The sequence below is a fragment of the Trichosurus vulpecula genome, chromosome 4 (assembly GCF_011100635.1).
Source record: "Trichosurus vulpecula isolate mTriVul1 chromosome 4, mTriVul1.pri, whole genome shotgun sequence".
In the NCBI taxonomy this organism is placed as follows: Eukaryota; Metazoa; Chordata; class Mammalia; order Diprotodontia; family Phalangeridae; genus Trichosurus; species Trichosurus vulpecula.
Window position 1 is genome coordinate 184,859,586 of NC_050576.1, and position 14,477 is coordinate 184,874,062.

The following is a 14,477-nucleotide window of genomic DNA, read 5'->3' on the forward strand; positions in this document are numbered from 1 at the left end:
GATAGTCACCTCTTTGCTCTTTCTTCTCACACAACACTCTTGTCTCCAAACTGGGCATTCTCATTGGCTGTCCCACGCCTAGAACTTCCTCCCTCCTCATCTTCCTTCACTTCCTTCACTTACTTTAAGTCTCAGCAAAGTCCCACCTTCTGCCAGAAGCCTTTTCCAGGCCTCCTTAATCTTAGTGACTTCTGGATGAGATTATCCCCAATTTACCTGGGTGTGTATGTAGGTGCACATATGTGTGTGCGTATCTTGTTTTTACAAAGTTGCTTGTGTGTTATCTACCCCACTAGACCGTGAGCTCCTTGAGAGCACGGACTATTTTTTTTGCCTTTGTTTCACAGTTCTTAGCACAGTGCCTACTTAGTAAATTCTAGCTGACTGACTTAAGAAGCCCAAGTTTTGTGATCAATTTAGGCAATTCACAGAGACAGTGGACACTATACAACATGTTGCTGCAGCCTGTTACAGCAGAATTTAACATCTACCAAATACCTAGCAAGATGTGGCCTGAATTAAACATCAGAAGCTCCGGATCTTTCATGATTTGACAAAACAACAAATCCCAAAACTACAAATATAAGTTCGAAAATATCCTGGAAAACTTAACTAATAAACTATAATGGAATTACACCTGGACTAAACTGTCACCCATCGTCTTTCAGGTATAACACTGATTCATGTTTTTAATAGATATCATCATTTCAAAAACTCAAGTCTCCAAGCTGTATGGGATAAAAAGCATTCAAAGTATGGAGATGTGTCTGCCAGAAGAGGTCAAAGACTACGTGAGAGCAAGATGAGGGGCATATCATCTCCAGCATCCTGTCTGCTGATGCATTTGTATTAAGGATGCCTTGAGTAGTAAAAACCTGTTAAGGATGGGTTTCTCCTAATCATTTTAATCTAACTCCACAAAGTAGCTCTTTGATCCATTGGTTCATAGAACAGCACACATAAAGGAGTTAACAATAATGACCTGTCCTCAGATCATTTGTATCTGAATCCCTTTGAAAAAGAAGAGAACGATACATCAATAGTGAAAATAACTATAATGAGGACAGGGACTGTATCTGTGATTTCACTGGTCTAGGGAACTCCCTCTCCCAAAGCAGGCTGGCACTATCTCTTTTCTTGTTTCTTTTCTTTTTTTGGAGGGGGGAAGGACAGGCAACTGGGGTTAAGTGACGTGCCCAAGGTCACACAGCTAGTAAGTATGTCAAGTGTCTGAGGCCGAATTTGAACTCAGATCCTCCTGACTCCAGGGCCAGTGCTATATTCACTGCGCCACCTAGCTGCCCCTGGCACTGTCTCTTTTGAGAGATTCCTAGAACATCTAGAGGTTAAGTGACTTGCCCAGGATCATGCGGCCAGTATGTATCAGAAGTGGGACTTGAAACCAGGCTTTCCTGGCTTTGAGGTCAGCTGTCTAACCACCATACCATGCTGCCTCTCTAATAGGAACAGCAGCAGCATTAACGATTCATACTACTACATTAGCACAGAAAAGCATTTCTTCACGACAAGCCTCTGGGGCAGGCAGCATGACTATTATTCCCCTAATTTTACAGAACAGGAAACTCAGGTTGAGAGAAGTGGTCACATATTAAATCTCACAGCTTTGACTTGAGCCTAAGTCTCCCAGCTCCAAGTTGAATATTCTTGCCTTTACACTGGGCTGTGTGGATGAGAGAATATCCCAACTCTACCCACATACACCCAGCCTAGGTCCCCCAGCTCTACTTTGACACAACCAGAAGAAACCTTTGGATTAACAGGGGAGGGATGTGTAGAGAATAACACAAAGTACTTCCTTCATCCTCCAGCCCCAGTCAGGCTGAGGAAGCCCCTTTAGTGAAGGGATTCTGGTTTAGATATGAGATGAACTATAATAATGGCTTTTGAGGAATCCTCCAACTCCTGAAAGTCTAGGACCTCTCCCAGGATCCTCTCCACCAGCAGTCCTGACTCAAGTCTTTCCCTACAGTCCTTCCTTCTTTTCCACCAGTTCTGATGGTCCCATTTAAAGTAAGTCTGGCATTCAAGGGAGCTAGAGAGACCCTGAAGGGGAAAGGTGGGGCCCCAATTTGGGGTCAGGGGATTCCCATGCATTTTGCCAGGCAATGATTCATAAACAAATGAGGCACAAAACACAAATCTCGTTGGGGGCGGGGGTGGGGGGTGGGAGGGTGGAGGAGTAGCCACAGTCATAGCCTAAGTGGGTGAAGTCAACAGCTGCCCCCCAGGACCCTGTCGTAGGAGCCAGGCTAAGCTGGGCTGGGTAGGGTGGGGCAGATTGCAAACAAGGGATAGAGCTATTTATAAACTTTCCAAGAAAAAAAAAAAGCCACAGCCTTTCTCTTCCCTTTACCCCACCGGCTTTAGGAAGAGAGTGGGGACTCTTTTCTCCCTTCTATAAGCAGCCTTGGACACTGGACTCCACAGACAGACACAGGGAAGGTAGAGCTAGGCTTGGCAGCACCTCCTTCCAACTCCTTCCCACCCCAACCCCTCCGCTAGGCAATCAGGCAGCTTCAGTCTCAGTATTTATCCTCCCTACTGCCAAGAGCTGGGTGGGCAGGAAGCCAGGCATCCAAGCCCAGGCCTTTGGCCAGCGCCCCCCCCCAATTCAGGGGGGACAGGGCCTCACGCTCCCTCAGGCCAGGGAGGATGGAGGGGGGAAGATAGGAGGGCGGTGCTGAATAAAGTAAAAACAAGGAACTGGGTTGGGGGGGGGTGATAGGGTAACTATAGATCGCCAACTAGACTTGAGAAAACTGACCGATCCCCACTTCCAACTAATTTACTAGGGGAACCCCAAATGCTCCCTTGTAGCCTCCTCCGTGCCCAGGTGATATTATAACCCAGATCCTTTCCTCAAAAAAAAAAAAAACCTCAGGAGATATCATTAAATCCAATCTCTGCACATACCTACCCCTTTCCCCATCAGGCTCAGAGATCCCAGTTACAAGATCTAAAGCTTAAAGAGGCCTTAAAGATTAAGTCCAATCTCCTTAAGTTTCAAATAAGGAAACTGAGGCCCATGAAAGTAAAATGACTTGCTCAGGGTAATTCAGCCCTTAAGTAACAGACCCGAATTCAAAGTCAGGTCTTTGGACAGTCACTAAAATCAATTAAGTCCATCTTCCCAGGGTGGGGGGAAAGAAAGAGCCCTGGTCTGGCAATCAGTGGAGCTTCTCCACCCTTGCTTATTTCCCTCACTCTTCTCCAGCTCCTTCCCACCTCTGACTACACACAAATATCCAGCAAATATCCAGGAAGTCCTTCATGCCGTCTACCCTTCAACCCTCTGATGGCAAACCTCAACAGATTCCAAGGAAGCCCTCAAGAACTTTATCCTTTGGGGTCTCTTCAGTCCCCTTCTTCCATATTCCTAAAGGAATTTGACTATAGCCAGCCCTACTAAGAAAGACAGGCAAGAACAGACCTGCCCTAGATGTGAGGTCCAATTGGGTTATAGTGCCCTGGATGCCCTCTCCTTCCCCAAGGGGATGGAAAGAGAGACAGAAAAAAGCATGAAAGGAGTTCTGCTGAGCGCAGCCCTCTCCAGCTTGTCTCAAACGGTCTCCATTCCCATTCTTTCCAGGAGTGTCCTACTCCAAACTTCGGACTGCCACAGGAGGGAATCAGGTTGGGAGAGGGGTATGAGGGGGAAAAAAGAGAATCGCAAATTTGCCCACAGCTTTTCCCTAGGTTCCAGTTCTTTTTCCCTAAGACCACAGAGCGAAACCCAGGGCCTAAAACATGCCACACCATTCAGTCTTTCAGAGAACATCATAATAAAAAGTGGGGGTGGGTGGGAAGGCAATGGAGGGTGGTAGTCCCCAAGACTCAAGGAGAAGGACCAGGGAAGGTAGGGGAAGGAAGAAAACAGGAAGAGGAAGAGAAAGATGAAGCGGGTGAGGTCGGTGGCCTAGACCACAGGATTGTTTGGTCAATACAAAGGCAGCTTTGTCTGGGGGGGGGGAGGGTATGCTGGGGCAATACCCCTAAAGGGGACCCATCTCTCCCCCCTCCTGCATGGAAACCACCACTCACCCCCTCCCCACCCAGATCCTGGCACAGGGCTTCCCCCACCCCCACACTGGCATATGCCCCTTCTCAGTACCCTTTCATTCTCTTACAGAGAAGGGGAGGAGGCCACCGAGAAAACCAAAGGGCAAGAGAAATAGTTCCTTTCTCCCCTTCCAGATTCTCCTGGCAGAGCTCATCCTGGGTCTGCACCAGAATCCACCCACCCACCCACCCTCAGATTTTCATTCCCACCAACCCACAACTTGTTCTAGTGAAGTCGTCACACTCTATGTCTAAAGCCAGATGCTCCACCACGGGGATTCTGTGTGACCCACCCCTCTTTCACTGGAAGGCCCAATTCTACTCCCTCCCACTATGGTATCTCCAAACACACACACACACACACACACACACACACACACAGATACAGAGTCCCTTCCCCAGGGACCTAGGACGTGGGGAAGCTGGGGAACGCCCCCTTCTCTCCCTCCTGCCTCAGGATATCCTCTTGGCACTGACCCCAGACCAGGCCTGACTCAGGCTGCTTCTCTCCCACCCCACCCCTAGGACCCCCAGGAGTTTCCTGCTCCAGACACACCCCACCCAGTTGAGCCCAGGTCTAGGGTCTCTCCCCACTCACCCTCTTTCAATTAAACACACACACACATACATACATACATACACACCACACACAGAGCAGGGTAGGAAAAGCAGTATGCCTGATATACCTTCCTCCCCAAAGGATCTGACACAGTGGGATGTACAGGGGAGATGGGAAGGTTGGAAATAAAGGTGGGACCTGGAAGAAAGGTAAATTTAATTACCCTATCCCCCTCCCCACCATATACACTTTGTATACATGGCCTGGGATACTAGCCAGCCCCCACCCCCAAGTGCTCCCCCGACCCAGCAATGCCAGGAAGACATGAAAACTTCCTGGAAAATATGAGCATTTCCAACTGTACAGGGTGGGAGGAGGAGCCCCCAGTACAGTAAGAGTCAGGTGGGAGAGGCAGGGTAGTGAAGAGTCCCCATGGAACCTAATAGCATCCTTATAAGAAACACAGAAGCACAGGGTCAGACACAGCCAGAGCTCAGGCCGCTATCTCTGTGGGAATCCAGTGGCTAGAAAGGGACTGGACCTGCGCTTTCAGTGATAGAGGGAACTCCTGGCAAGGAAACACCCTCTACCAATTCAGGTCTCCACCTTCTGTGCCACTTGGGTTCTTTGAGAGTTTCCTAGAGCTCTGAGAGGTTATGGGATTCGCCCAGGGTAGCACAGCCAGTATGTGTCCAAGGGAGATCTTGAACCCAGGTCTTTAGTGGCTTCAAAGCCAGCTCCCTAAGGACTATGCTATGGCTGCTTCTCCCTCTGTGTGACCTTGGATAAATCACTTTCCCTGCCTGGGCTTTAATTCTCTCCTTTGTAAAGAAAGGGTCAGAACTAGATGGCTCCTGAAGTCCTTCCTCTTCGGCTCTGATGTTCTGTCATTGTAGCCACCTACACCTTCAAGATCACAAGTGTCACACAAATACACACACGGAGCAGAGGAAAGTGACAGGCATCCCCTATCCCACCATCACTGCCACAACCATTCAGCCCTACACAAAGGGAACCAAGGGGTCCAGGTCCCCTGGAGCTGCTCAGGCTCTCTCCCCAGGGGCAGGCCTACACACTGTTAAGAGGGTGGGGGAGAAAACATCTCCCGAGGGCCCCAGGGGTGGTGCCCACAGTGGCCATATCCATGGTAACCAACAACAAACATGGCCCTATGAGGAGCCCAGGGTTGAGACAGGAAGTGGTAGCCACGTGATTGGAAGTACTTTTTTATGGGGAGGGGGGTGGCACCCTTCTGAGAGTCAGTACCCCTCACCCAACCTGGATCAGAGCATGGGAGGGGGGCATGAGAGGAAGATGTGGAAGTGACCACTCTGCCCCTCCCCTTCCCTCCACACTGAGGTAGGTCAGGGCCCTTCCCTCTCTGCCACTCAAGGGCCTGTTCCACCTCCCCCCAGACCCCCTCCCTTCAGCTTCCTGCCGTGACTGTAGATCACAGAACTCCTCACCACAGCTTCCCCTTCTCAAGTCTCGATTCCTAGGCCTGGAGGGTTTCATTTTGGACTAGAGAGACTCAGAGCTGGGGACAGGGACACTGTATGGTTGGGGTGTGTGTGTGTGTGTGTGTGTGTATGTGTGTGTGTAGGGGGGTGGGTGGAAGGTGGTACATGCATTAGGCTCAGGGCTCAATGGAAGAACAAGATGCACTCCACGAGAGATGTATAAACTTGAACATACACACAGTGGGTTACAGTGATAGTGACACACACAAACACCCAAGTGTCTGTCCTTAAGTGACTCTAAGATAGGGGAAAAGGGGAGTTGGGCCCAGAGTGTGACAAGCCTAGAGACTGAGTATTTGATTCTCTCCTAACACTCCCCCTCCAAATACCCCACCTCCCACCACCACATCTCCCTTCCTAAACTCTCAAATCCTTTCTAAATTCATCTCAGGCACCCCCTAAGACAAGCCACACTCTCTCTGCCTGGGAAGAGAAGCTCGAAGCTCTCTGTCCTATGCCTCAGACATGAGTGCCAAGGAATACCCCTCCCAGTTCCAAGGTGCCCGGTCAGGAGAGGGCACCTTGGCCCGAAGGAGGGAATGGAACCTCCCCCCGCTCTCCCCCTTCTCTGCAGATGTCCTGGACTATATTTAGCCCAGGCCGGGCGGCCAGCCAGACCCAGACGCCCCACTGGTCCTGAGCTGAGCTCCCAATTTTCATGCCATTAAAATATTAAGGGAGAACTACCCCCAAATCTCCCTAACCATCACAGGAAGAGCAGCAGGGGCCCAGAAGGAAAAGGGGGGAGATCTGAGGATGTGAAAGGAATAGGATTAGGGCCTCTCCATGCTCCTTCTCCTCCATTCTCTTTGTGGTCTTTGTCCCACTTCTCCCTCCGTGGAAGAATAGGGTGGGGTATAGGGAAGGGGAGACCTGAGTAGGTATGGGGGAATCTTAAGCTGTTAGGGAAGAAGGTAGCGGGGAACACCTGCTGAGAGTGGTATGGGAGGTATAAGGCCCTAGAAATTCCACCTGTCACATTTCAGCCCCCACCCCTATGAGCTCTGGTTACAGGACAAGACAGAGTGGGAGAGGTTGACAGGTGCAGTACCCAGGCTGTGGCATCAGTTTAATCCCTGCTGAGGCTGACAATGGGGTGGGGGGCCCAGTTGTGCTTGCGAGAGCAGCAACCAGGGGTTGTTACCTCCTCCCTGGCTGAGGGAGGATAGAGCAGCGTAAGCCTACATACACGTTCCATTTTTCCTGGTCTCCAATTCTGTGTAGGAACTCACTGGGGAGCAGGGGAGTGGGCTGTAGAACTCTAGGAAGGCAGCTATTTCCTACCATACCTATCTCCAGGAAAGGAGAGAACCCAGCATGCCCCCTCTCTCCTCCCCTCCCCCTAAGATGCCAGGCAGGCGGGCCAGAGTGTGGGAGGTCTGTCTGCCTCCTCCTCCTCTCCAAATTCCAGAAACAAGCAAGAAGAGGCTCCAGTTGCAGAAAGAACAGCAGGCGGTCCAGGCTGTGGGGGCTGTGGGGAGGCAGAGACCCAGACTGAGAGGGAGACAATCCCCCCCCCACCTAGACACAGACACCCCTGGACAGACACACAAGCTCGATCTCTCTCTCTCTCTCTCTCTCTCTCTCTCTCTCTCACACACACACACACACACACACACACAAACCCAAGCCACTCTCACCTCCCACAGAGACACCCAGACACCCAATCCATACAATTCCCAACACACACCCGGACACACACAGAGATCCAGGCACACTTTGAAAACAGCCTCTCCCTCCTTCTCCCCCAAACTGTGTGGGCTACAGACAGCAAGGGTGGGCAGGAAGGGGGGGCAAGGAGAGAAGGTGGTGAAGGGGAAAGCAGTTTTCCATGATAAAAAAAGAGAGGGAACTAAGAAGGGAAAGAGAAAGAAGGCGTTAGGAGGGCTGTGAAGCAAGGCTCACTGATGCTAGGAGGAGTCAGCCATATATTCTCACTCCCCGAACCCAACGGGACTAGACTCCACCTTAGAGGTTCACACCCCAGTCATCAATTGCCAATACCCCAAACTAGGCTTTCTAGACAAGGTCAGAGAAGGTCCCCAGCAGTGCGCAGGAAGATGATGTGGGACAGAAGAGGGATTAACCCCATTTATCCTAAATCCATTAGTTACTGGCACGGGATTACAGGGGAGAGGGAGGACTGGAAGGGCTGAGGACCTGTGGCTAGGGCAAGGAGGAGAATCCAAACCAGGCTCCCTGGAGATTCTGCTGCTCTTAGCCTGCTGCCCTCCCAGGTTCTCTGAAGACCATCCTATCCTGTATGTGCCACCCCACCATCCAGAGGGCAGAGAGCCAGAGTTGTGAGGCTTGTGCCCATGTTGTCAGTGGTGCCAGGGGCACAGCTGGCAGGCCCTAGCCTTTTGGTCCCTCTCCACAAGGTCCTGGGAACCATCCCTGTCTAAGACTCTAGGCAGGGAGTGAGAGAGAGGGAAATGCCAAGCGCACAGGCACAGTCCTTTGGGTAGAGGAGTCCAGGAAAAAGGAGTGGCTCCAGACTCTTGCCCACTCCCACCTGAGGGATCTTTGCCAAGTCCTTCTACCAATATCCCACAGATAAGGGGCCTCCTCAGATAATGCCAATCCCCTACACATGAGTAGCAGGAACTATGTTGTGGCACGTGTGGGTGACTGTGCCCAGCAAAAAAAAGCAAAGTGGGGGCTGGGGTGGGGAAGGGACAGTGAGCCAAGTGAGATGGGGCTCCCCACAGCCAACTTCCTGCTAGGCTGATATATGAAGGAAGGGGCCCCCAGGGTAGTAAGATAGAGGTGCCACAGCTATCCCAGCCCTAGAGTGGGTGGGGGCTGTGGCTAGTCCCGGCTCCAAGTTGGTACAAGACTGAAATGGAGGGGAAGTAAGAGGATATCTAAGACCCAGTAGGCTAGAGGTCATCTCAGCCCTCCACCTGTGTCCACAAAGGGCTGCCCTCCCCCAGATCAGATAGCGAGGCTATATAGAGAGACTCCCCATGGAAAAAGATAGCCCTCACACACACACATACACACTGCCCCTCCAAAGCTGGGATCTCCAGTTCCCAATGGCTAGGAAGTCCTACTTTGTCTGACCTCAGTGACCTTTCTGGCTCAGGATATTACAAGATTCCAGTCAAAACTGATCTCACACTTCCCTCACCCAAACAAACTCTACTGCATTCTAAGCTCACTCGGCTCCACCAAAATCTGCAAGTGACACAAGGCCAAGGTAATAGCCAACCACAAAAGGTTAATACCCCTTGTCTCCAAACCCTGGCTGGGCCTGGCCCTCACAGCACAGAGTTAGGACTAGAAGGCTGGGCCCAGATAGGAAGAGTGTTTCCAGACCCTTCCCCACCCCCAGGGGAAGCCCCAAGGCTCAGAACATCCCCCACACACTGGTTTGGGGGATTCCCCAAAATCAATACCCTCCCACAACACAGGAGATGAGTTTGGGGTTTGCACTTCGGTCTCCTCCCAGGAACGAAATGACTTTGGATTGGTTGGTGGGGGAGTTACAAGTTCCTAACTTGGACATATGGCAGCTTGAGTCCAGTAAGGAACAAAAGGAGACTCTAAATCACCTACCCTTGTTGCCCCTGGAAAAAGGAACATGCACTTGGATGGAGACAACTGGGAGGTGGGAAGCAAGAGAAAGGATGGTGGGAATCCCAGGGGAGGGCAAGCAAGTCAAGGAGATGTAAGAAAGGAAAAATCTCTCAGGAGATCAGGGATCCCACATGCACACATGTGAGTCAGTTACATACACGCACACATCATACAAAACAGGCCAGTGGGAGCAGACTTGGAAGTCTGAGCACTCTAATAGTCTGCCAAAGAAGCGGGGGGTGGAAGAAAAATTTAGCACAGTTTTTGGGGGGGCATTGGTACCAAGAACAGTTGGGTGTCCTTGTCTGAGCTGGGGGAGGGGGCATCCCTGAGATAAGGAGATCCTTCTACTCAGATCTCTAAACTTCCTCCCTGCCTAGAAAGAAAGGGGAAGGTTTTCCCCATTCTGTTTTTTCCCTGCCTCCCCCACGAACACCATTAACTCATCACACAGGCCCAGGTAGAGGGTCTGTGCCCAGGGCAGATAAGGGCAATGGGTAGGAGGAAAAGAAAAACTGATTTCTCAGTGACCACCCCCCCACACACATACACACACATCTGGCCCACAGCTTCCCAGTCTCTGTGGGTGGTACTGGAGTCAGCAAGAATCAGGGTTGTACCAGGTCCCAGACAGTTCTCAGCAGAGCCAATCCTGGGCAGAACAGACAGCCGTGTTCCTCTCCCTCCCCCCCCCAAAAAGACAACCCCCTCATTAAGGAGCAAGTCAATATGATTCTCCAATGTCAGTACCATTCTTAGTGAGATTAACTGGACAATACCCCAAACCACCTCTTTGCAATTCTACCACCCCACTACCTATCCCAGATTGGAAAACTTGTCCTCAGCTTTACCCGAGATCCCCCCAAAAGTTGCCCAAGTCCTCTTCTCCCCAGCCTGGCTCCCCTGAGTGGGGGTGGGCCCCCAGCTAATTCTCCCCAAACCACAGGAAGGCTCAGATAACAGGAGGGAGAGAGGGGGTGGGCCAGCCCTTTGGGCATCTGATCTCTCCCCAAACAGGTTTGAAAGTCTCTTTTTGTTTTGTTTTTTCAAAAGTGAAAAAGAAAAGTTTTCTATGGTATCTGTGACACAGACACTCAGAGATAACACAGGTACACTCACAGATCCAGACTCAGAAAAACACACATGTACACCCGCAGGGGTCCAGACACACAGAACCAAATTGACACACACACTCATGGGCCCAGATACACATGTTCACATACAAACCCAGAAGAACCCACACTAACATGCACAGACCCAGGCAGATGCAAAGATTCAGAAAGACACACCTAAACACAAAGATCCCGTCAGATGGACAGAGAAAACCAGACAGAAAGGCACAAAAGATGGAGGGGGGAGTATACAGGATAGACTCTGAAGTCCCTCCTAGCTCGCTAGACGTGTGATCCTGGGAAACGCTCACAGATGTCAATGGATAAGAACACAGACCCAGACGAGGACAGAGAGACACAGAGACCACACAGGGACACACACCTCACAATCACAGACACCTATACGTACACCGCCCCCCCACCCGCCCCGTTACTCAGATACACACAGAAACACCCATTCACAGACATATTCCCACTTCCCACAGACACCAATAGACACGCCCCCCAGACACAGTCACAGTCACCCAGACATCTCTACAGACAGACATGCACACCCATACCTTACCGACAGTCACTGACACCTATGTACAGTCTCACAAAGACAGACACTCATACAAAGACACCAACACGCACGTAGAGGCGGCCCCTCACACACAAGCGCGCACGCACACCCACACACAGCCAGAGCCCCCCCCTTCCACGCCGGAGACTACGTCCGGTCCGGGAGTCTAGGGAGCCCAGGCTCCCCAGTCCCGCGCCTAGCTGTCCTGCTCCTCACCAGCTTCTACTGTCCCTGCGCAGCTGGAGCCCGGAGGGCTGGGGGTCGGGGTGAGGTCTCCCCAAGTCTGGGGGCGGGGTGAGGACGGAGGGGTCTACCTGGCAGCCGGAGGAGCCGGTCCGTCGGTCTGTGTGCGGAGCGGAGCGCGGCGCGCCCGGGCCCCTCCCTCCCTCCTCCTAGTCCTCCGGTGAGGGCTCGGGTCTGGGACCTGGGAGGGGGAGAGTCCGGGACAGGGGCCGCGCTGCTGGGCTCAGGGGCGCGGGCAGAGCACAGCGGCCATGGTGAGTCACGTGCCGAGCATGAAACTTTACCCGGAGCCCGGGGCTGGGGGGTGGGCGGGGTGCAGGAGGGGTGGGGGTACCGGCCTCCTCCCCACGGGCCCGCCTCCCGCCCAGCCGAGCAGGCCAATCCTCGGACACAGGGGCGGGGCTACAGGCACACTCCCCCACCTCCCTTGCATACACCCGAAGAGGTGTGTAAACGAGCGGAGAGGGCAGGCGGGGGTGCGGGGGGAGACGGGAGCGTGGGAACCAGGGTGAACCCCCACCCCCTTTCCCCGATGGAGGCTGCTCAAGACGAGGAAGCTACAGCATCTTACTACCGAGGGCGTTAAGGGAAGGGCCATAGAGCAAGGGGTGGAGGTCAGGATCGGGAGAGGTCAGAATGACACCCATCCACCTAGAATCCTAGGCAGACCCCACATTACCTCCTAAGAAGTGCCAACCCACACAATGCCTAGGGAAATCCCATGCATAGGGAAAGCAGGCGAGGGTACTTGGAGAGGGAGAGGCTAGGGACGAAGTTATCCTAGTGACCCAGCCTCTTACTCTAGGGACTCCGCCTTCCCTAATGTTCCTAAGGAAAGAGAAGGAGAATCCCTGCATTCTCAAGCAGAAGCAGGTATCAGCACCAGTAAGGCACCAAAGCACCCATCAGATCTAGATAATACCACAATTCCTTTTCTCTCACACAAGGCTAGAGGGCGTGAGACCCCTTTTCTTCACCACCCCCTTTTAAAAAAGGGGCCCCGCCCCCTAGCCCCCAAAGACAGCAGCTCTCTGAAGTTCCAATAGGGGGAGCTTAAGAACCTTCTTCCCCTGCCCCCCACCCCCCTTTCCGCACACCTCTCCCCCCCACCCGCGGAGAAATTCAGACTCTGATTCATTTTCCTTCTTTGGCTCTGTTGGGGGCGGGAGTAGAAAGAAATAAGAGCCAGGTCCCAGCTCTTCTCAAATAGAATCAAAGAATGTCAGAGCTGGAAAGGGTCTTAGAGAACACTGAGACCAACCCCCTCCATTTACTGAAGAGAAACTGAAGCCCAAGTGAGGGAAGTGACTTGTCCAAAGTCACATGGCTAAGTGGCTTAAATCCAGAGCAGAAATGTCTTTCTACTAGATCACAGATGTCAGCATTAGGGTTCCCAAAGTTCCAGAGGTAGGGATAGGGGCTGGAGTTGCCTCCCTACTTCTGAATCCCAACTCCCAATCATACCAATGCAAACATTTTTTTAAAAATGCACATTTCTATCCATCTTCCCCAGAGACAGCTGGCTACTGTCTAAGGCTTATGCTTATTCTTGGGCGAGAAGAGCCTTAGATAGTAGGAAACCCATGGGGATATCAGAGGAAAGAACAGACAGACACAGGGCCTCCTGAAGGACTTCCCAGCTTTGAAGGGGGTCAAAGGCCTGGACCTAAAATGCAGCAGAGACAATCCTAGAATGTTAGGGATGAAAGAATGTCAGAGAGGGGTGGTACCTTAGAGATGGTCTAGTCCCACCTTCTCATTTTACACAAAGAGGAAACTGAGACCCCAGGATTCACAGTAAGCTACTTGGGGGCAGGGGATTTTACCTTTGTATTCCCAGTCCCTAGCCCTGTATGACACAAAATAGGTACTTAAATATTTCTTGATTGAAGGAAGCTAGGATGAGAAAACCAATCTCTTCCACTCCCTACTTGGATTCTCAACCCCTTGCCAGTCAAGGTAATTTAGAATGACCTCCTGGGTCTAGGCCTTGACCTATCTTGTTTTTATTTTGGGGAGGTAGGGGGTGGGGAGACAAACGGATGAACTGTTATGACCTGGCATCATGGTAGTATACCCAGCTGGCTCTGGAGAGAATATCTATCTCCCCCACCACCACTCCTTCCTGTCAGATCAGTGCTCTATCTCCTCCTCCCGCCTTGATTTCCGTCTGCCTTTTCAGCCGCCCATCCCCTCCCACCCCATCCAGGCCAGATCCATCCGCAAACATGTGCTCAGCGGGTAGGAATGCACCAATGGCTCCCAGATGTGGATGCTAATGCTTAACCCCTTCTCCCACCCACCCCCACCTCCCTACTGATTTGATTCAGCGACACAGGGTGCTGTTGGAGTGGGGGTAGAGATGGAAGCAGAGCAGATCAATCACCTGCCTCAACTCATAACCCCCCCCCCCCCCAACCAGCCCCTCCACCCTTGGCTACCACAGCTGGATTAAGCTTGTATTGCCTTCGAGGGGCAAGGGGCTAACAGACAGACACATATACCAATAACCTCATACATAGAAGAATGGAGACACGTGGGGTAAGACCTTTAAGTCCCTCTACCCCAGGAAATGGACCTGAGTTTGATACCCCCTAAGCCCTCTCAAGCTCATTGCCCAGTGAGCATTCTCAGCCTCCCCCCGCCCCCAACACACACACTCCCCAGGCTCTACCCTTTGCCCTTTATTTCCCATGCCAAAGTACACAGGAGTGGGACTTTTCAGATTTAAGGAAGCTGAGAGAGAAAAAGGAAAAAGCCTGGGTGTCCCATAGCCTACAGGGGGCCTAGGAGAGGAGCAGGGAGCCCCAGGGACTGCC

The 14,477-nt window shown here is 52.0% G+C and overlaps 1 protein-coding gene across 2 annotated transcripts in view; it reads right to left on the minus strand.

The window, feature by feature from the left end:
- RARA (retinoic acid receptor alpha) overlaps nt 1-14,477 on the minus strand; it is a 57,375-nt gene that overhangs the window by 35,456 nt on the left and 7,442 nt on the right. Inside the window, exon 1 of one of the 2 annotated variants that reach the window (XM_036757669.1) lies at nt 11,730-11,932. The exons of the other annotated variant lie outside the window; for it this stretch is intronic. The gene's annotated coding sequence lies outside the window, so the exon portion shown is untranslated. Of the gene's footprint in view, nt 1-11,729; nt 11,933-14,477 lie in introns of those variants that run through there. 2 annotated transcript variants of the gene reach the window in all.